The sequence below is a fragment of the Orcinus orca genome, chromosome X, assembly GCF_937001465.1.
Source record: "Orcinus orca chromosome X, mOrcOrc1.1, whole genome shotgun sequence".
Taxonomy (NCBI): Eukaryota; Metazoa; Chordata; class Mammalia; order Artiodactyla; family Delphinidae; genus Orcinus; species Orcinus orca.
Window position 1 is genome coordinate 104,900,720 of NC_064580.1, and position 22,483 is coordinate 104,923,202.

General features: G+C 38.8%; 1 pseudogene; it reads right to left on the minus strand.

Annotated features, from left to right (window-relative positions):
- Positions 1–19,619: 19,619 nt before the first annotated feature.
- Positions 19,620–20,848, minus strand: LOC101290023 (E3 ubiquitin-protein ligase Hakai-like; annotated as a pseudogene).
- Between the last annotated feature and the right edge of the window lie 1,635 nt (positions 20,849–22,483).

The following is a 22,483-nucleotide window of genomic DNA, read 5'->3' on the forward strand; positions in this document are numbered from 1 at the left end:
TGTTTTAATGTATGCATTTAAAGCTATACATTTCCCTCTGAGCACTGCTTTCACTGCCTCCTATAAGTTGTGGTATGCTGTGATTTCATTTTATTTTGTATCAAGTATCTTCTGATTTTCCTTGTGATTTTTTTTCTTTGACCCATTGGTTGTTTTAGAGTGTGTTGTTTTAATTTACCCATATTTGTGAATTTTCCAGTTTTCCTTCTGTTATTGATTTCTAGAATAATTCCATTGTGGTCAGAGAAAATATTTTGTATGACTTCTATCTTTTAAAATTTATTGAGACTTGTTTTGTAGCCTAACATATGGTCTGTCCTGAAGAATATTCCATGTGTACTTGAGAAGAATGTGTATTCTGTTGTTGTTGGAAGGAGTATTCTGTATGTCTGTTAGGTGTATTTGGTTTATACTGTTGCTCAAGTCCTCTATTTCCTTATTGATCTTCTGTCTAGATGTTTTATCCATTATTGAAAGTAGAGTATTGAAGTCTCCAACTATTATTGTAGAACTATTTCTCTCTTCAGTTCTGTCAGTGATTGTTTCGTATATTTGGGGGCTCTTTTGTTTGTGCACATATGTCTGTAACTGTTATATCTCCTTGATGAATTGACCCTTTTACCAATATATAATGTCTTTTTTTGGTCTCATAGCAATTTTTGACATCGTCTATTTTGTCTGCTATTGGTATAGTCAATCAAGTTCTTTTGTTTACTGTATGCATGGAATATATTTTTTCCATCCTTTTACTTCCAACCTATTTCTGTCTTGGATCTAAAGTGAGTCTGCATATAGGTGAATCATTTTTAAAATCCACACTGCCAATCTGTTTTTTAATAGGTGAGTTTAACATTTACATTTAAACTAATTATTGATAAGGAAAGATTATTAAGGAAAACTTCTGCCATTTTGCTATTTGTTTTCTATATTGCTTCTATTATTTTTGTTCCTTAATTACTCCAATACTTCCTTCTTTTGTATTTCTTTCCTATTGTAGTATTTTGATTCCCTCCTCATTTCCTTTTCTGTATGTATTTTGGTTATTTTATTAGTTACCCTGGGAATTGTGATTAAGTAGGCCGTTGAGCATACAGATCTGGAGGAAGTCAGGTCTGGAGAAATAAATTTGAGAATAATTGGTGTGTTGATGGTGTTTAAAGCTGTGGGACTAGATGAGGTCTTTTAGGAAGAGAATATAGCCAGAGAAGAGCAGAAAATGCAGGACCAACCCCTGAGAACTTGAAAGCCTAACTTACTTATTGGTGGAAAAGTTTATATTTATCCTTGAAGTCTTATGAACAGGTGACATAACTGTCATTTGGGTACCTTCATTGGATCTCATTGCTGAAGTTACTAAGCTGAGAGCTACTTTCCTGTGTTAGCTGAGTATTAGAACAGGATGAGTCCCATTTTTTCATTTCTGAGGTTCTCAACTTTTCCTTTTCTTGCCTATTTCAATTCATTATTTACCAATTAATTTAAAAGTCACCTTTTTTTTTTTTTCCCCCAGAGCTACCATTGACCTCTTTAAGTTTCTCCCTGGATATCATCCCTCTCTAGCGAAAGTAACAAATCTTATGTTTGCATTTGATTCCTCAGATGAGGCTGATGATGACAGACTTGTGCTAATGAGGTCAAGGGCATGCATATAAACCACATACATAGCATACGTGAGCCACATATGTCTTGTTCTTTGGCCACAAATTGTACTCCTGACTTAACCATTGTTCTCTTAAAAGCATATCTTTAATCACAAGGGTTGAAGGAGTGGAGATGATTCTTATGGAGGAGCAACTCTTCATTCATGTTTCCTTGGGAGAAGGCCAAGATTGTTATCTTTATATCTGAATGATACAGCATTCAGACCCTTAAAACATACCTCTCTGTAGGAGGCAGGGTTATGAATAACCATGCCATGCCTACACTGAAAGTTTAAAAAATATGTAATAATAGAAGTTAATTGAACATAGTTTACATTTGCTTTTTGCCTGATGTCTAATTCCTGTTATTTACTGTATGCTGCCTGTTTCATCCTTGCCTCCCCCAGCTGCTTGTCACCCGAAAAATAGAACTCTTGCTGTTTGACTCTTGATATCTGAGAATCAGAGCACTGGCAAGTTGATATTCTGAAATCCCCATTAGAAAAAGCAGAATCGGGAAGGTAGTGGGCAGTGCCTGATAGTGGAGCAGAAGCATTTTTCGAGCATAATTGCAATATGACTTAAGCACTGTGGATAACATGACCCTTAAAGGTTGGATGAGGCCTTTCGAGAAAACTTTGTTTTCCTTGGACTATTCTCCCCACCCTGCCTTCCATCTTTGCCTGATTTACAGAAGCTGGAAGACATTTTTGCTAAACTATGAAACTGAATTCTTAATCACTTCACCATGGCAACCTCATCATTGCCTAGACATATGCCGTATGTAGTCCTTTTGAGAACCCAAGTGTCTGTTAAAGGAGCCCACACAAATCTTCTGTGGGGTTTTAACAGCCTTCATAGAGAAGTTCCCATGTTATTCTCAGGATTAGGGGGTCTTAGGCTCCTATTTTACTAGATAAAGAGTGGTGAGTGATGATGTTTATATCAGGGCTTCTTAGCCTGGGTTTCATTGATGGTCTGTGGGGAGTCTGTGAACCTCCGTAAACTATGAAATTTGATGTGTATGTATATTTTTTCCCAGAGGAAAGAGTGAGGATTCATAGCATTCATCAGGTTTTCAGAAAATTGCAAAGCCTCCCTTACACTGTTGAGAGCCCGTGCCTTAATTGATTGGTAAATACAGAATTTGCTATATATAATTTTTAAACTTCATTAATATACTGTGAAAATAAGTGAGTCAAAATGGAATTTTTAAGGAAAAGAGAAGAATTCTCAATTAGCATTAAAATCTATTACCTGCTTGCTACTCTGTCACACTGGTAACTGACAACCACACCCAACTGTCGTTCTTAACTGCTAGACCATAAAATCAACTACATTAAATGGCATATAGTGTCCATTGGAAAAGGGTGCTGCCCTGAGCTAAATGGTGGCTGGGAATACTCACTGCCATTGAGTGATTGGTGTGGCATTGACCCCAGGCCAAATTATGCGGTAGGAATGAAAAAATAAATGTTGCAGTGGTTTACTGTCAGGTACTATGCTACATATTTTCATAAACTAAACTTTTTGCCACCATCTTGTGAGGTAAACACTACCATCCTAATTCTATAAATTCAGAGCAGTGAAAGACTTGCTCAAGGCCGTAGAGTCAGCAAAGTGTCAGAGCTTCGATGAATTCTCATTTCTGTCATTGCCTGGGATCTTATGAGAGCCTAGAATTCGGAGTAGGAGAGCATCCCATGGAGTGTTTGAGCCAGATTCTGGTGTTTGAGCCTGAGAAGTAATTTACTTCCCACACCTTTAAGAGAGCTGGGCAGTCTGTGCTCCATGATGACTCAGTGGCTCCAGCAAGTGCAAGTCCCTATTGCTGGGGAGGCCACGGTTCTGTCCTCTTGAACAGCTCTGTCTTGACTCTGTTTGCATGTTCTCTAAATAACACTGGTATTAGCCCACACTGAAACCACCTCCTCAGGATTTTGAAGTGCTGTACAAACAGTTAAAAGAGAGCATTGTCTAAAGCCATATGAAAGGACTAGAATTTGTCTGGTGAACACACATTTTGCAATCATAACACCTTTTACTCCCACGGCAAGCAGAACTTTTTCTTCGTGAAGGAAGCAAGCAAGCAAGCAAACATTCCATTTTCAGAATAGCGATGCTTTTTAAAGGGACAGAGCCAGCAGTATAGCTCTTGATTTCCTTCTCTTTGCATTTAATGCCATCAGAGGGGAAAAGCAGTCTTCTATGTACAATTCTTCAAAGTACTTGAAAGGAGAATTTGTGTTCCTATTACTTGAGTGGATCCATGTGGGCTTTATTGACAAGCTAGTAAGCATGGTGTTTCAAATTGTGGTCCACAGCACCCCTGACATTAGAATCACCTGAGTGCTTAGATAAACTGCAGATTCCTGGACTTCACACTATACCTACTGACTTAATCTCTTGAGGGGGGATGCGGCTCAGGAATATGCATTTTAGCCACCCCTATGGAGATTCTTATGCACACTAAAGTCTGAAAATCACTGCAGTGGAAGTACAAACCCCATGATAATCCAAGTTAGAGTATTTTTGTTATAATGGTATTTGGTTAAAATGAATCCAGTAATTACATTCCTTGAAAGAAAGCCAAGTTAAATGCAGCTTTTCTGTAGCGAATTCACACATGAAAAAGAGTTGAAAAAAATCTGTGGATAGGAGTTGATTGTCTTTAAGAGCTTGAAGGGCTAGTAGATACATTCTGCAATACCACAGAGGTCAGAACTAGTGTTATATCTTTAAAACAGGAAGGGGAAGACTTGGAAAGACTGAGATCTGCAATTAGACTGGCATAAGGGGGTTGAGGCAGGCACAGACTCAGCTGCAGAGTGTAGGAGGAAGTTCACAGTGCAACAGGCAGAACTGGTTACCTCAAAATATGGGAAACATAAAGAATGTTGAGAGCCTAGGCCAGTAATTGTGTGTGTAGGTGTGTCTGTGTGAGATGGGGTGAGGCATTGCAATGGGAAATTGAAAGGCCCTCTTATCTGAGATGATCAGGACTAGGGTTAGCTAATAAAAGAAAATCAATCACAACAGGGAATCTTAAAGATACACATCTAAGTATTTTATTTTAACTTAAAATGCTCATTTAAGAGCTTTACTATCATTCTCTATCAAATGAAAAACCCCCAAATATCCTGATATTAGCCACACTTCCTCTAGTTTTCTGTCTGAAGGTGGGACTCTTCAAATTGTCTTGATGGTACTGAACTCCACAGCTGGAATTACTCATTTGATGAAAGGGCCTCCCCCACTCCCTCCTGCCCCCAGTTGAGAGCCAGACTTCTGTGGGGAGCTTAAGATAAAAATTCTAGCTAGGGAAAGTGTTCTCTCCTCTTTTTATTTCTTCCCCCTAGGGAGGAAACTATATCAATGAAATCTAATTACAACTTCCTTTGCCATTTTTGGAATACAAAGGGATAGATTTCTCCCTATCTGTGGAGACACACATATATCAGAGTAAGCAAACAAGTAAGCAAGTGAGCAAGCAATGTTTCCAAATTAAGGGGATGTAATGAGGAAACCACCAGATGTTACTCATTTTCCCTTAATGAAGATATGCAATTTTAGGAACAGAGCTCAATGACTTTGGCCTACCTTCTTAAAAAACAATAGTAGTAATTTATCAGTCTCCTCTCTTCTGAGGAAAAGAGCATTTGGATTTCGCATCTCCATTGGTTTTCCAGTTGTTCTCGTACCATTTGCTGCAATGGCTATTCTTTCTCCAGTCAATTACCTTGGCAATTTCATCAGAAATTGATTGAACATATGTGTAAGTCTATTTCTGGACTCTCTGTTCTGTCTCACTTCTCTAAGTCACAGTATACTTAAGGACAAGGGATATTACCAGGAGCATGCTGGTAAATGTTTACCAACAGGCACTTTGGGAGCATGGGTGCAAACGAACAAACAAAAAACCCTGATTTGTAGCGTTTGCTGATTGCCAAGGTATAAATTCTCCAAACATGGTCAATTTCAAGATACTCTGCACTACAAACTCCAGCTGCCTTAGACTCCCCAAACTATGTTCTCTAGCTCCTCAACTCAGTGAGACTTCCGTTTCTTTGCTTGGGTACTTTCTTCCTATTCTGAGTTCTGAAAAGTGCCTCTAGGCAGAAAGCTGAGATGATCATAAAGATGACCTTGTTTCCCTTCTCTCAGAGATCACAGACCTGTACTGCCTCTAGTCCAAAATCTGAAAAACAGTTGTTTCATACGTTTTGTATAATTTTCTAGTTGTTTATGGCAGGAGAGCACGTCTGTTATCAGTTATTCCATCATGGTCAGAAGTGTTTCCCAATTAGTTTTAAATGCCTCACTCTTAAATACGAATATATAGTCACAAACCACCATATTTTTGAGGAGAGCCTCCAACATGAAACATAAAAACAAGCAAACAAAAGAATTTGGTAGGAAACAGATAATACAGAGAACAGAAGGAAACATTTTTTTAGAACTAGGATATCTTTAGAGAGTTAAGATATATAATCCATGAACAAGGAAAAAGGATGCTGTAAGAAAAGGAAAAATCAGAGAAGATGTCTTAGAAATGAAATATATGCATATATGTGTACATGTAATTATGTATATACACATATACATACACTCATATCTATATATAAGATAAAATAATAAGTTATGGATTGGAAGAAAGTTCAAAAATGTTTTCCTAAAACTTAGAACAAAAGGACAGAGATAGACAGTAGGAGAGAAATAATTAAATATAGGATCAATCCAGGTCATTCAATAGTGCTTTCAGAGAAGAGAGGAAATAAAGAGTAGGAAATTAAAAGAAATAATTGAAGAAAATTTCTACATTTAAGGGTCATGTCTTCACAGTTTTCAAAGGCCCAGCACAATGATTAATGCAACAAAGCACAAAACTTTGGAACACCCAGAATGGACAGAAGATTTTAAAAGCCTTCAGAGAGAAAGAATGTGAAACATACAATGAATTACAGAAGAGAATACCGTTAAACTTCTCAACGGCAACATTAGAAGGTAAAAGAGGAATGAATGCCTTCAAAATTCTGAGGGAAAATTATTTTTGACCATGAATGCTATACTTTATACCAGTCGAATATGAAGATAGACTAAAGACACTGGAGACACATAAGGTCTCAAAAATAAAGGATAAGCTCCACCAGAAAGAAGGGAGTAAACCAAAAAGATGGCACCAAGGGATCCAGAATACAGAACCAGTACAGAAGAGAAAGTGTTTTTTTGTTTTCTGTTTGTTTGATGATAGTGAAGGGAAGCTCCAGGATAACAGCTATACAGCAGAACTAAAGAGCAACTGGTCTAGACTGAAATGGCATGATGGGAAACTTTAGGAGGGATGTCTCCAAGAAAAAAAGTAGAATAGACAAATTCCTGTGCCTTCCTGTATTAAGAAAAGCTTACAACTCTATAGAGGGACTATGAAAGTTACATAGACAACTGAAACAAATATGAGCACATTTTTAATTCCAAAGAAAAACAGAATTTGTAACAAAGTGCCTTGGTTCATTCAGGCTATAACGAAATATCACAGACTGGGTAGCTTATAAACCACAGGCATTTATTTCTCACAGTTCTAGAGGTTAGAAGTCCAAGATCAGGGTGCCAGCATGGTCAGGCGAGGGCTCTCTTCTGCACTGCAGACTTCTTGTCGTATTGTCACATGACAGAAGGGGCTAGGGAGCTCTGTGGGATCTCTTTTTACAAGAACACTAATCCCATTCATGAGGGCTCCACCCTCACGATGTTGTTATCACCTCCCAAAGACTTCTACCTACCAATACCATCACCTTTGGGGGTTAGGATTTCAACATATGAATTTTAGGGAGACGCAAACATTCAGACTATAGCAAAAAGAAAATAGTAATATAGTACATAGTTCAGCTGGCTGTGCACAATATTTATAGATGTAAATAGTGATTACTGATTTATCCATATATTGGGATAATAGGAAAAGAAGTGTGCGCGTGTCCGTGTGTGTGTTTGTGTCTGAGAGGAGAAAGATTTTGATAACTAAATCTTCATACTGAATAGTATGAAATCAATAGATAATGCTAAAAGTTAAATATCAAGAAAAACCAATAAAACATTTTAAAATATGAAGGTAATAACAGAAGAAATAACTCTTGGGAATAGGAATCAGGAGTGATGAGGGCAGGTAGGAGGACTGCTGCTTTTATATATGTGCCTTGCAGTACTAGTAGTTGACTTTTTAAATCATGAGCACATATTGCTTTGGTAAAATTTTTAGATTTAAAAATAATTTCTTCCTGGCACTATTTCTAATTTTGCCTTGGATGCAGTAACTCAAAAATGGAAAGGGCAAGGCATGATTAGAAGAAGGAAAGGGATGGCATCTAACACCTGCGTTGAATTATTACCCAGCAGTCTACCCTCACTATTCACGCTTATTCAATTCCTTCCAATGCTAGATCTTCAATCCAGACTCACTGGGTTCTGGAGTCAGACAGACATGAGTTCAAATTATGTATGATGCGAAATCCAAATGCTCTTTTCCTCAGAAGAGAGGAGACTGATAAATTACTACTATTGTTTTTTAAGAAGGTAGGCCAAAGTCATTGAGCTCTGTTCCTAAAATTGCATATCTTCATTAAGGGAAAATGAGTAACATCTGGTGGTTTCCTCATTACATCCCCTTAATTTGGAAACACTGCTTGCTCACTTGCTTACTTGTTTGCTTACTCTGATATATGTGTGTCTCCACAGATAAATTAGGGAGAAATCTATCCATTTGTATTCCAAAAACGGCAAAGGATGTTGTAATTAGATGTCATTGATATAGTTTCCTCCCTAGGGGGAAGAAACCTCTCCACAAAACGTACAAAATAATAAAACAATACTATTCTTCAATAAGCATTAAACCAGACTGTGATGCATATCACAGGCAATCCCCTAAAGAGATTGTAAAAACAAAAAAGAAATCTTACTCTTTTTATATAACCAAGCAGATACAATCCATTATATACATGATAACTGTCTATCCAAAGGAAAAATTTCTCATCTTTTTGACAAGTAGAAAGTTGCATCTTGGAGCTAAATTGCCACAGACATGGAAATAGGGCACTACCCTTCTTGATGTTTTTCAAGGAGATGGTCCCTTGGCCCCCAAGAATGATATTCCTGGGATGTGAAACTGGCAAGAAACTTTATTTCCCATTTAAAAATACATACATCTCAAAGAGGCAGAGAGAGCATTTATAATCTCAAGTTTTCTGAAGGAAATGCTAAAAGAAAAGGGAGAGGGTAAAGTTCTTTCCTTTTTTGCACTAAGGAAAAATTAAATTTTTTTAGATTTTTATTTACCCTTACAATTTCCTCGTTCTGTTGGTATTTTCTAGTAAAACTACGGTTTCTAATTATCTACAATGCCGTTTGTAAGGTCGGATCTTAACAAACGGCACCGCAAAACAGAGGAAAGCTTCAAGTGAGCTTTATTAGGGAGCGCTCCCGGGCGAGGTTCACTGGTCCGAGAGAAAGGGGGCCAGAGAAGTCGCACCCGGGCGAGGGTTGGGCAAGATTTTATAGGGGAAGAAGGGAAAGGGGTGTGGTGAATCTGGGAGGGCGCAGGGTATTCCTTATTTGGTGGTCTTTTCGGGTATCCTAGGGGACCGTTAGTCCCGCCCCTCGAAAGGCGGGAAGGCTGGGCCAGGTGCAAAGTCCCCAGGTCAGTTCCTGGAACTGGGTGGTCCGGAATGTCTCCAGGGCAGTTTCTGGAACTGGGTGGTCCGGAGAATTTCGGTCTGATGAAACCTGTGAATCTGATTGTGTTCCCCTGCCTCGCACCAGTTGGCCTTACACCGTTTGTATCCTTCTCCAGAAACAGTCTAAGTATACATTGTAAGGCCATAGTAAAATACAAAAGCAATTACCAGAATTACAACGGAATGAATTGAAAAAATTAGTATAATATTTGCCTTGGGGAAAAAATTTTAAGTATATCATACTAATGGTGAATCGTTAAAGCAGATTCTTGAAAAACGGCACAAAAATTCTCTTTTGTCATACATTAAGTTTACAAACTGTTATATCTTTGTGCTTTCGAACAACTACTTGAGTATTATTTTGTAGTTTTTTATAATATTCCATCCAATCTAAGTCTAATGAGTAGTTTAACTCTGGAGCCTGATAATCTAAATTTTTAACTGAGTTTTTCTTAAGGCCCAATAAATTTCCCCTGAGTTCTCATCAGTCATAGAAGTAACATTATAATTACAGAATAAACTAGACCCTTCTGTAATTATTCTATCTTCTCAAATATTTCTCCCAGATATAAAACACAAAGACACCTATGGCCATTACCTAGTATCAAAGTCCTAGTATGAGCCAACCATTGAAGGGTGTAGATTAAACTTCGTAGGAGAGGAAAAATAACTTTCCCTCTACCCTTCTAGGTTCTTGGCTTAAACCCCCCTGTAATAAAAGATTAATAGGAGAAAAATAAACAAATTGAATAACATGTATACCACCCATATACATGGGAGAGACCCAGGAAAACTGAGTAACTCTCCAAAATGGCCCAAGTCTTCACCTTACATACCATCTCCAGCTAAGACAAAAGGTGTTGGGGTGGGGGGGGCAGTTATGGGAGGTTAGCAGGCAAAACACAGAAAACGAGGGTATAGCTGTTATGCAAATTTAAGTTGCTGCTTTCTCCATTGATAAGTTTCTGGAGATTTAATCATCTTCCTTTTCCTGGTACAGAAAGGGAGACATCTTTAGGAATGGAGATTTTCCTTATAGATGTAAATATCTCTTACAAAAGGGGAACTTCCCCTCTACTAATAGCTTTTCCTATATCTGCTATTTCTTAAAAGTAAGCAGCTCAAGATAATCCTTACCTCAAAGAAGCATATTTTGGGGTGGCAAATTCTCCCCTTCAACTTCCAGTGTTCATTGTACATGCCTCTAATCATTTTAAGTTTTGCGGACAAACCCAACCTATGGGCCATTTTTCACCTCCATCTAAGTCGGTAGTTATCCATGGGTACTTAATTAACTACTATAATAGTATAACAGGCATGTTTATCCACACTTGGACTGGAAAAAACTTGTATCCCAAAGTGATTAACAATGACATTATACCTGTCTTCTGTAGTCTTTATCCATAAATGCCAAATTTCTGTTTTTCTATTAATCAGATGCTCTTGTATACCACCCTTCCAATCAAGCTAGTTAACAAAACATTATTTGTGTCAAACTTGGGGCTTGAGTCTCTGGATGCATATTAGTTACTTTCACTTTAATATTCTAAAAAGTTAGTAATGAATATGGTTCTATGTTTTATGTCAATAAATCAGATTGTTGGATTCATAAGTCCAGGCCATGTCCATACTGGGAATACAATTTAGAGCTGATGAGAAATGTGTAACTGTAGGAACCATTATGGGCGTACAGAAAAGAGAGTGGTATAACAAATAACCTGTTTGCTTTCTAGTAAAATGTGATTCTTACAGTAACTGAAATAACAACTAATTCACTGTTATACTACTATTCACTAATACTTTGAATAAGACAACAGGGCAGTCTGAGAATAGTAATAAGTTCATTAGAATACCTCCTTTCAGTTGAGTTCAGTACCAACACCATTTATTCTAGAAAATTTCAGTACCAACACCATTTATTCTAGAAACTTTAAGTTTCAAGTTCTTTGTGGGAACCACAGTCCACTAGTCCTCTTGAACAGTTGGCTTCATGTGAGAAGCATGAATCCATTTGGGTTTTCTTTCACTTTGATGGCCATTTGGGTGATCAGCAGTACTTGGAGTGGTCCCTCCACATGGTGACAAAACACATTCCTCCAGAACACTTTTATGTAAACTAAATTGCCCAGTTTGATAAGAGTGACAGACTTCTTCCAGTAGGTCCCTCTAGGCCTTTCTGACTTTGTCTCAGGGCTTCTAGGGAAGAGAAAAGCCATTTAGGTATCGAACATGATTATGAGAGATTTCAGTTAAATCAAAGCAGAGGAAGTGATTTCAGACCCAAATTCACAGACCTGCCAGACGTAAGTTCAAAGAGAGAACATTATTGCTTGCAAGAGTTGCTCTAATTTTTAACAAAGCTACTGGTAAATCTCTAGGCCATTTTACCCATAGATTGCTGAATTGTAGCCAATGAGTTTGTTAGAGTTTGAGTTTTTCATTCTACTTGGAGTATGATAGCTTTTAGGAATCTGCAAACATTTGCACAATTCCTGAACAACAGTAGACATAAAATGATTTTCTCCATCTGATTCAGTAAGCTCTGGGGTCCCAAAAGTGGGGATTATGTGCATGGAGAGGGTCTTTACCTCACTGCCTGAGCATTTGCTTTTGAAAAGGGAAAAGAGTAGGCCATTCAGACAGCATACATACCACAACTAGACAAAATCTCTTACCTTCCATAGGCATGAATTCTATGAAATCTAACTGCCATTGGGTTCCTGGTAAAGTTGGTCAGGGAACTCTTTCTGCACCTACCTTGGAAGTGGTCCCTAATTATTCTACTGGCAAATAACAAAACTCTTTAATATGTTTTGAATAATTTCATCTCTTTGATAGACATAGTATTAGTCTAGTGGCTTTAAAGAAATCCCTTTCAGTTTGATTTTGTTGATAACAGAACAATAAACTAATCAAGCAAATAAAAACTGTGATATAGGAATTATTTTGTTAGTAATTCCTATAGTCCAGTTGAATTTTTTTTAGCCCCCCCACCCTTTTTTTTTTTTTTTTTTTTTTTGCGGTACGCGGGCCTCTCAATGTTGTGGCCTCTCCCGTTGTGGAGCACAGGCTCCGGATGCGCAGGCTCAGCGGCCATGGCTCACGGGCCCAGCCGCTCCGCGGCATGTGGGATCTTCCCAGACCGGGGCACAAACCCGTGTCCCCTGCATCGGCAGGCAGACTCTCAACCACTGCGCCACCAGGGAAGCCCTTTAGCCCCCCCCCCCTTTTTTTTTTTGATCATTTGTTCATTTCTCTTTATGAAGCTTGTTTTTGAAAATGGACAGAGGTTTCTAGTATTAGAAGTGGGGCTTCTAAATTTGGAGTCTGTCATGTTTCAATAGTGGCTTTTGCAGCTCTTTCAGCAAAATCATTGCCTTCAGAAATTGTCATTTTGCCCTGTGTGGGCTCTGTAATAGACTACCGATAATCTGAGTAGGCATTTGTAAAGCCTCTAACAAATCAGCTTTTAATTCTCCATGACATGTTTCAGTTCTCATAGAAATCAAGAATCCTCAATTTTTCTAATTTTGCCCTGTTGCATGACAGACACCAAACACATATTTACCAACAGCATATATATTTACTTTTAACTCTAGAACCAAGAATTTCAGCTCTAGTAATGGCTATTAACTTACCTTCTTGTGCCAACTTAATTGCAGGCAAAACATAAGCTTCATGATAAGTCACCACAGCACAGAAAGCCTTAAATTGGCCACTTTTGTCTCTAGTAAATGACCCATAAGTAAGCATTATAAAATCTGCCTTTAAAAGGATTATCAGGCTTCCCTGGTGGTACAGTGGTTAAGAGTCTGCCTGCCAATGCAGGCAACACGGGTTCGAGCCCTGGTCTGGGAAGATCCCACATGCCGCGGAGCAACTAAGTCTGTGCGCCACCACTACTGAGCCTGTGCTCTAGAGCCCGTGAGCCACAACTACTGAAGCCCGTGCGCCTAGAGCCCATGCTTTGCAACAAGAGAAGCCACTCCAATGAGAAGCCCGCACACCGTAACGAGGAGTAGCCCACGCTCGCTGCAACTACAGAAAGCCCATGTGCAGCAACCAAGAGCCAACGCAGCCAAAAATAAATAAATAAAATAAATTTATAAGAAAAAGTTCTTCCATGTTTGTTTTAAAAAAAAAGGATTATTAAATAAATCAGATTGGGGCCTAGCGTTTTCTTCTGTTACCATTGTACAATCATCATCTATATGATTAGGATCTGGTAAAACAGTAGCAGGTTTAAGAGATTGCATCTTCCAAGCACAATACTAGAATTGGATTATAATGCTTGCTCATAGCCAGTCTGACAATGTACCAACAAATGCTGGGTCTTATGCACTTGTAAGATAAATATCACCACATATGGGATACTCAAATAAATCAATCAACTAATGCCAGGGCTTGAGCCTTTTCAGTAAGTGTGGTTCCCAGTGCCATGGCATCTAGATTGGTCTAGTCTAATCCCAACTTTAGAGTTGAAATTCTACTAGCAGCACCTGTATTTTCAGGACAAAAAAAAAATGGAAAGGTTTTACAAAATGTAGAATCGCCAAATCTGGGGAAGAGACTGTAGCCAATTTCAATTGTTCAAATGCCTCTTGAGATTCTAGGGACCAAACTAGAGGATCTGAAGAATTATCATGCAATTGCATTGTCAGAGGTTTTGCCTGCTCTGCAAAAACTGGAATTCCCTGTCCCTACTACCTTACTAGTCTCCAAAACTCTCTAAGTAGTATTTTTTTTAAATTTATTTTATTATTATTTTTTGGTAGTAGGTCATTTCATCTACATAATTGGCCGACTCATTATCACTTTGTGTCCTTTAGCTGATAACAGATGCCTCAAATATTTTTTTTTCAGTTTGGCAATATTGCAAATTTTCTAGTGAGCCCTTGAGCTCCTGTGAAGCCAAAGGATCAGTTTTGCATTACTCTTTAATTTCTGAAACTATCAGAAAATCATCTATAAGTTTAATAATTATAGATCCTCCTGGTGGGACAAATTTTTGTTTTCTTATAAGCAACTAGGGAAAACAGTGTAAGAATCCCCAAACCCTTTTGGAATCCTCTAACTTCATTAGACTTCATAAGTAAAAGCAAACAAAAATATAGACTCATCCACTAGAAGAAAAGAAAAAAAAAGTAGAATATGGATCAACTACAGTGAAAAACTTTACAGACAATGGTACTGAAATCAGAAGAGCTGTGGGGTTAGGAACTATATAGATTAAAGGAACAGAAAATTTATTTAAGAAATTATACAAATCTGTATAGTAGTCAGCTATATCAAATTTATTTTCCTTCTTTACTAGAAGTATGGGAGTATTACAGGGTGAGTACATTTGAAAATTATCCCTCCTTTTTTCCTCCTAGTTTTTTATAACTAGTTTTATTCCTACATATTGAGTTCTACACAAAGGATATCTTGTTTTACACCTGGCTATGGCTTATCCTTTTTGTAAGCTATTTTTCCTGGTTCTCTATCTCAAATTAAACCAGTAACATTATTCCCAAGTAATGGCCCAAAGCAATGCATCAGTTTGTTTCAGCTCTGGCACATAGTAACCAAATCAGGTGCCGTCTTCCAAGGGAGCTCAGCAAACACTCCAGCTGGAGTGTAGAATATGATAGCCTTTAATTTGCATGGCAGGTCTCTCCCCAGTAGGTTGACAGGCGAATCAGGAGAAAGTAAGAAACCGTGTTCCTCAGTCAGAGGAACAATTTGTATGGGAACTACTGAAGAAAAGGAACAATTAGAAGGCTGACACAAAATACTAACAAACTTTTTTTGTTTTTTTAACAACAACCTGTATTGATCTATCACTAGATGCAAAATGAGAAATTTCCAAGTTAATTGCAGAATAAGTAGCACCAGTATCTACCAGAAAAGGCAAGGATAGGTTAGCCTGAGGGAAAGTTATTGAAGAATATGGTTTGCCAGTTCTCACCTCTGAGATTCCCACAATCTGTCAATTTTGAGCCATTTGCCAATTATCTCCCAGCTAAGGATTTTGTCCTTCTGGGTTTTCTTGATTCCCTTGTTGGAATTTTTCCATTCTCTGGAGTCTCTTCCTACAATCTCTCTTCTAGTATCCTGGCTTTTTGCCATAATAATATGCAGTTTTCCCTTCTTCCTTTGCTCCCTGCATAGATTGACCAGAGTAGGGTTATCCCCTTTAGTAAATAGCTGCTCAGTTAAACCAACACTGTGCGTTTTATTTTTTTCGCTTTTTTGTCTTTCTCTAGATTGCCACAAAACTGTGTAGCTGCTGCTAAGTTTTGAGAAATAGTCTGTCCTTGCCAACCTATCACCTTTTCCCTAACTTGAGTTTGGATAGTTTGCAAGAGAGCCAAGACAAAGGTGAACAGGACTAGAGAGTGATTTTGATCTGCCCGTGTATCCATGCCAGTGAATTGTGAGAAAGCAACACATTGCTAGTGGAAATCAAGTGGGGAGGCACCTGTTTCTGGGTATACTGTGGCAGGGTCTCCCAGCTCACCATTACCAACCCTTCTTGATGGGTTTTAAAAGCCCTTAGTTCTTCCGCAGCAGTGGTGGGTTCCCTTGGCCACTATACCCATTGTAGTGGGCCACCTCTAGTCCCCAGCATGTTTGCTCCACAACCTGAGTGAAGTCTGCTGGTTGCAGAATTCCCTGTAGCAGCCAGTGGACATCCCCATTTATGGAGCTACAAACTGGAAACATGTTGCAGAGTACTTTTGTGAGTCTTTTCAGGCACAGGAAAAGAAGTCTTTAAATGACTGATATCAAGTGGTGAGAGAGGCGCATGGCTTACCTGGGAGGCCTGGATAGCTTCTCGATGGTATTGGCTTCACTGGTGATCTGAATAGGAAGGTCTAGTTTTCCTTATATTGAGACAAGAAAAATGTAGGATTATATGGCACTTTGGTTTCTTTTTCCAATGTGAATATTTATCAGGCCTAACACCTTTGTCTTTCCCCATGTGGCCTGTGCAGCTACTCTGTCCTGTTGCCTTCGTACAGGGACACAGTCTTTTACCCAAATTCTCAATTATCCCCCATGACATCTTTCTATCCTGTCTGCTTTTTTGTGACGTGGTGAGTGTTTGCTAAGTGACTCTTGGAGGTGGATTCAAGGGCTGAGATGTGAAGTGGAGTCAGGCTAGGACATGAGGCATACAAACATATGCCTTCAAACAGGGCAAATAATTCATTAACAGCTGGAGAAGTTGTACCCTTGTCTCTCTCTGCAGGGAAGTCTAATGGAAGGAACCGCCCATCTAAAAGATCACCTGCCTTCTTCCCAGGAGTTGATTTGAAATAGGGAAAGATAAAGACACTCAGAGAGAAAGCTGGGATAGCAGAGAAGAGAGGGCAGTTCTGTGTAAGAGAAGGTGACTTTAATTCTTGAATTTCTTAGTTTTTCTCAATCTTTCTTCCTACTTATCAAATAATTTTTCACTCCTTAGAATGATAATCATGATAAATACCAGTAATTCATATGCTTAGAATGAGGTACTTCTGAGAACCCCTGTAAATATGTTAATCTGTCCGAATGAAAAGAAACAGTCCTCAGGCCACTGTAAGACTGGATTCTCGTATGTATACTCATTCCAAATGTGACAGAAAGGTATTGGCAGTTTGAGTGGGAGACCTGCAGGCAACATTTCCGGCTTCCCATATTTTTCCACCAGCAAAGTCAATGGTGACCCTGACGGGATTTTAGAACTGGTGTCACCTATACTTAGTCAATAATATAATCTTGAATTTGGAGAGTGTAATCCACATCTGGCTAGTATTCCAAAAGAGCAGAGAGCTAGAAAGAATTTTTATAATTCAGGGTCTCTCACATGACTCTTGTGTGGCCACAAGACTTTCAGCCGATCCACCCAATTAAGGAATTGCCGGATGGATCCTATCCTTATTGCCAAATTGTTGGGGAAATAGCAAACATAAAACTTCCTGCCAACCCAATAAGACCTCTCTATAAAACATGGAGAAGAATGAAATAGCTTTATTAATTGATAAACATTAAACCAGACTGCGATGTGCAGCATAGGCAATCTGCTAAAGAGATTTGTAGGGGAGCAAAATTTGCCACCCTAAAATGAGTCTCTTTGGCATGAGGATTAATTTAAGCTGATTAAGACTCTTTGGGCCTTAAAAGAAACTTTGACCTTCCCTCGTACTGCCTAAAAGAATGTCGATAGTGGGTTTGTTCCAGAATAGAGTTATCACCAGAGCTATCTGCAAAGAATATGGGCTAGGTGTGCTGTGGGGAACTCTAGGCAGGGCCTAAAGATGAGAGTCTACTCTGTGTCCCATTGTCTCTGCCTGCCTGGCCCAGCAAACATTTGTTTACCAAACATTTGCTTTTCTATCTCCATGTGAATTGCCTTCCTCCCCTTGAAGTCCCAAACCACTACCCCCATCCTCTGTCTTTAGCTGAAGATGGTATTTAAGGTAAGGGCTTTAGCCATGTTGGCCAGTTACTTAGTTTTCCTGGGTCTCTCCTATGTAATTAAACTTTTGTGTGATTTTTCTCCTGTTAATCTGTCTCATGTCAATTTAACTCTTAGACCAGCCAGAAGGGTAGAGAAAAATTTCTTCCTCCACAGTAGATTGCAGAGACAAAAAAGAATTCTTACCCTTTTATATACTTGTTAACCCATTAACATGTACATATGTTTTACATGTATATATATGTTAATCTATTACATACACATTAATTGTATCCAGAGGAAAAATAAAATCTCATCCTTTTTACAAGCAAGAAGTTACATCTTGGAACTAAAATTCCCACAGACAGAGAGATAGGGTACCACTCTTGGTGTTCATTTTTCAAAGAAATGGCTCCTTGGCCCCAGGAATGACATTCCTGGGATGTAAAACTGCAAGAGGCTTATTTAGCTTTGAAAAAGATTTACATATATTTCAGAGGCAGAGCTAGCATTTATAATCTCAAGTTTTCTGAAGGAAATGTTAAAAGAAAATGGGAGGAGGAAAGTTCTCTACTTTTTGGCACTAGGGAAAATTTTTTAATATTTTATTTACCCTTACACTGGCAAGAAAAAGTCATAGACAGCCTATACTATCTAATATATTACTTGGATAGGGACTCACACATAGGAAGAAGAAACAGCCTTAGTAACTGGAACTTGAGTATGAGGTGAGCACTGGCTCTCAGGTGTTAGAAACAAGACAACAAAATGGAGTCATTTACACAAGACAACAAAATGGAGTCATTTATGTTAAGTCCCAGGTCACCAAACTGAGACTTGACTTAATTACAGCTTTGGCTCTCCCAGAAATGGAATCTTAACCCAATCAGCCAGAAATCACCTTATCAGCACTAGTTAGGCAACCTGCCTAACTAATCCCTGCCATCCCCTAAAGGAAAGTAACCTTGCAATAACCAATCTGCTTTTTTGCCTAGGGTAACTTCCTTGTTCCTGTTCCCTTCTGCCTATAAAAGTTGCTCGTTTTATACAGCTCCTCAGAGCTCCTTTCTATCTGCTAGATTGAAGCTGCCTGATTCGAATTCATAACTCTTAAAAATTTTAATATGCCTCAGTTCATCTTTTAACACAGGAAAGGGGCAATGGCACATTAAAACTGGGGCATAAGATCAGGGTTGGAGTAGTAAGGGGGATTTGATGCTGGATTTGACAGATTTGGGCTAGAACTGCTTAAATACTTCTGGTTTGTGTGGTGTCTAGAATCCAGGGCAGAGCTCAGCCTGCAGGTGGTTTGGGTCAAGAGCCTAAGCTACAGTAAAGAAAAAGCAATTTGGGCCTAGAAACAAGAACGTTGGAAGTTACAGGGAGACAGATTTGTGTACAAAGGCCTTATTGTTCTTTTGCAACCATATTGAAATTTACTCTTTTTACCCAGGTTAACAAAATGTATCACAAGAAAAACTAAACATTGGATTTAATAAAAACAACACTTTTGAAAGCAGAACACAGTCCCCACCCAGGATATAATATTGCAAATGGTCACTTCTGGGATCAAGTTACCATACTAGAGGAACCAAGTTGTTAAAGCATAGTTAATCTCAACTGAGCCACTTATCTGCACTGTAGTAAAGTACTTAAAATCACTCCCAAGATCAAGGTTTAAAACCATTTTAAGAGACAAGACTTTAAATGTTTTATAGCCACTTCTGTAAGAGGTGCTTTTCCTTCCCCAAATGGTCAAAGCTTAATGAGAAGGTTGACAATACTTTTTTTCCCCTCATCATATCTTCTGTTTAAAAATATTTACTATTACTACTGGTCATATGGTTTATATCTTGTCTGATCTGGGAAGTGTAGTCCAAGAAGTGAGGTTTGAGAAAGGAAGATGCTGCTTTCCTGGAGGAATGGGTGGTCCTCTGGGTGCAGGCCACATAACATGACTTATTTTCCCTAGTTATATAAATGGAGTGCCCAGAGTTCCTTGATCTTCAGTAAACTGGGGTAAAGAGTGAGCATTATAATGGTGAGAAGTATGTGTACTTACAGGTGGATTACCCTGTTGAGGTGAGGTAGGTCCTGGTGGAAGATATTTCATATAAGGTGGCATCTGAGCAATAATAGGTCTATGGAGAGGGTGGTGGAGTAGAAGTCACTGATGCACCTGAAGCGTGGCTATGAATCAAGTGAAAAGTACCTGTGGTCTGGGAAGGATGTGGCCTTTGATGACTTATTGATTGCAGAGGAGGTAGCATGGTAAAATATTGCTGTGGAGGCATAGTTCCATGAGAGTTCAAAACCACTGGTTGACCCTGATATTCAGGATGATGGTGAGCAATTGCAGAGGCAGGAGGCAGTGGTTCTCAAGTACCCGAATTTGAGTCATTCTGAATAGGGACAGTTACTAAATTGCTATGTTTTCTTGTTGAAATGTAAAGGTTTTCTGACTCAGCTTCCTGACTCACTGAAAAATATAGAGGTGAATTCATGGACAGTGAACTCTTCTGGAGGAGCACTAATATCTTCTTGTGGCAGATTATATGGCTTGTGCGAACACTTTGCAAAGGAGGTAGTAGTATCATAAGGTATTGCTTTGGCGGAATATGGTTCATATGATGCTCATCTGGCGGCGTTATAAGATCAGATTTCAGTCGGTGGTGGGACAACATGCAGAATGAACATTTTCAAGTTGAGTACGGGCAACAGAATTTTCAGCTCTTGTATGGCCATGGTTGATATGAGCCTTTAAGTCTCTTTGAGACAAACACGGTCTCTTGCATCCTTGAACAGTGCCACATGTAAAGAGAGAATCTTGCGTATGCTTCTCAATTCGTTCCACAGGATTACTACAGCCTGGGAACATCTTACTGCCTTCTTTTCCATGTAAAATAGCACAGGCATAGCAAAAAGCATGCTTGCATGGAATCATCTGCCCATCGATTTTAATTGGCAATTAGCATTTGTCACAGAAATGCACTGGGGTATCATCCTTTTCACCTAAGATGTTTATCTGAAAGTCCCAAAAAACATCTTCAACACATCCTTGTTCATTTCTAAAAGCTTTACCCACTGGAGTCATACCGGTCCTCTGCACTATGATCGAATCCTTGGGCGCGCTCCGTGATTCAGCTCTCAGAGCACGAGGGGAGCGGAAGTCAACCTTACTGACCCAGGGCGCGCGTGTGCCGTACTCTCTTGAGTTCAGGAAGCGGAAGTACATCCAGGTCACTGTACCTTTGACCTCGTCTTACCAACCTCCTTTCCAGTGAGAAAGTCGGGCAGAAGGAGAGTGAATATTTGAAGAGTTTTGGTGCCGAGGTTGCTTAGGCTGCTCTTGTTATGCTTCAAGAAAAAAAATAGACTTAAACTGGAAAAAGAGACTAATCTGGAATGGGGGAGGGGAGAGCATGTGTGTGTGTGTGTGCTGGCATGGGCAAGCGCAGTAGTACATGAAAGCAGAAGCCCGAGCAGGTAAGGCAGCCAGCCCATCCTTAAAGGTTTTTTTGTTTTTGTTTTTTTTAACAATGCAGTGCTTTGCTTTTTGGAGGTGAAAGCTCACCCATCGTTTGAAATGTTCAAATAGAGACTGGAAAGCTTCTTGTCAGAGATGCTGTAGATCTAGCTTCTCAAACTTTTCTGACAAAGTACCCCTAATGGTAGAGAAAACTTTACTAAAACTGTGAGGGTAAGGGGGGACAGAGTTCTAAGTACTTCTGAAAGCAAGATATTTCTCTGAATAGTTGTACTTTAAGTTATAGGAATATTATATGAATATAACTTCCTTTTTCAGAATGTTTGTTTTAATAAAAAATAATGCTTTTGATTACTTAGTTAAATTACTTGAATCTCTCCCTGCCCCTAAGTCTTTGAGTAATAGTGAAATCCCAGGAAGTTGTGCCAGGATATGTGTCACACACTGCTGGATTTCCCCTCAGTGTTGGTACACTAGTTTGTGATGCACGATAAAGAGTGGCTCCTTTACTGAGTATCAATACAAGGTCATCCAGTAGGACTTGGAAACCTTTTTTATACAGGATCCTTTATAATGGTATTTGTATATAAGAGTATTTATCTGTGCATGAAAGTTCAAAGTTAAAAGCCCCAACAAATTAGGGAGGTGATTAGTCACATTATAAAATGCCTTCCCATATCCCCAAATTTCTCATTTTTGTTCTTTAAATGTTATATTCTCTTGGTATATTTGATATATGTTTATAGAGTATTAACAACTTGGAGGAGAGACCTTAGTAAATCAAAAATTAAGGGGCAAATAATCAGTAGTGATGACTACTCCAAGATGGATATGAAGCATATTAGAAATGATCATATTCGTTTATGGAAAGATAAGGCTGGTTATACAGAAATGTCATTTGTACCCACCTTTTGGGAACCTAGTCTACTGTAAAGTGAGGCTCACCCTCCCTGTGATAGCTTCATTTCATACTGTACAGAATAAGTGTTCTCATTCTTATTTACAAAGCAGCTTTGCAAAGGAAGCGATGAACTATCATGACCAAATATGCCAAATACATGATTAAAAAATAATTAAAGGGTAGGTCAGAGCAGGAAATTGCCCTCATTAAGCAGATTATTCATTTCTGCTGAAACGCCAAGGCACAAAGCTGACCTTTGCCAAACAAAAAAAGTCAGCAGGGATGTTGCACCAGGTTGAAAATGCT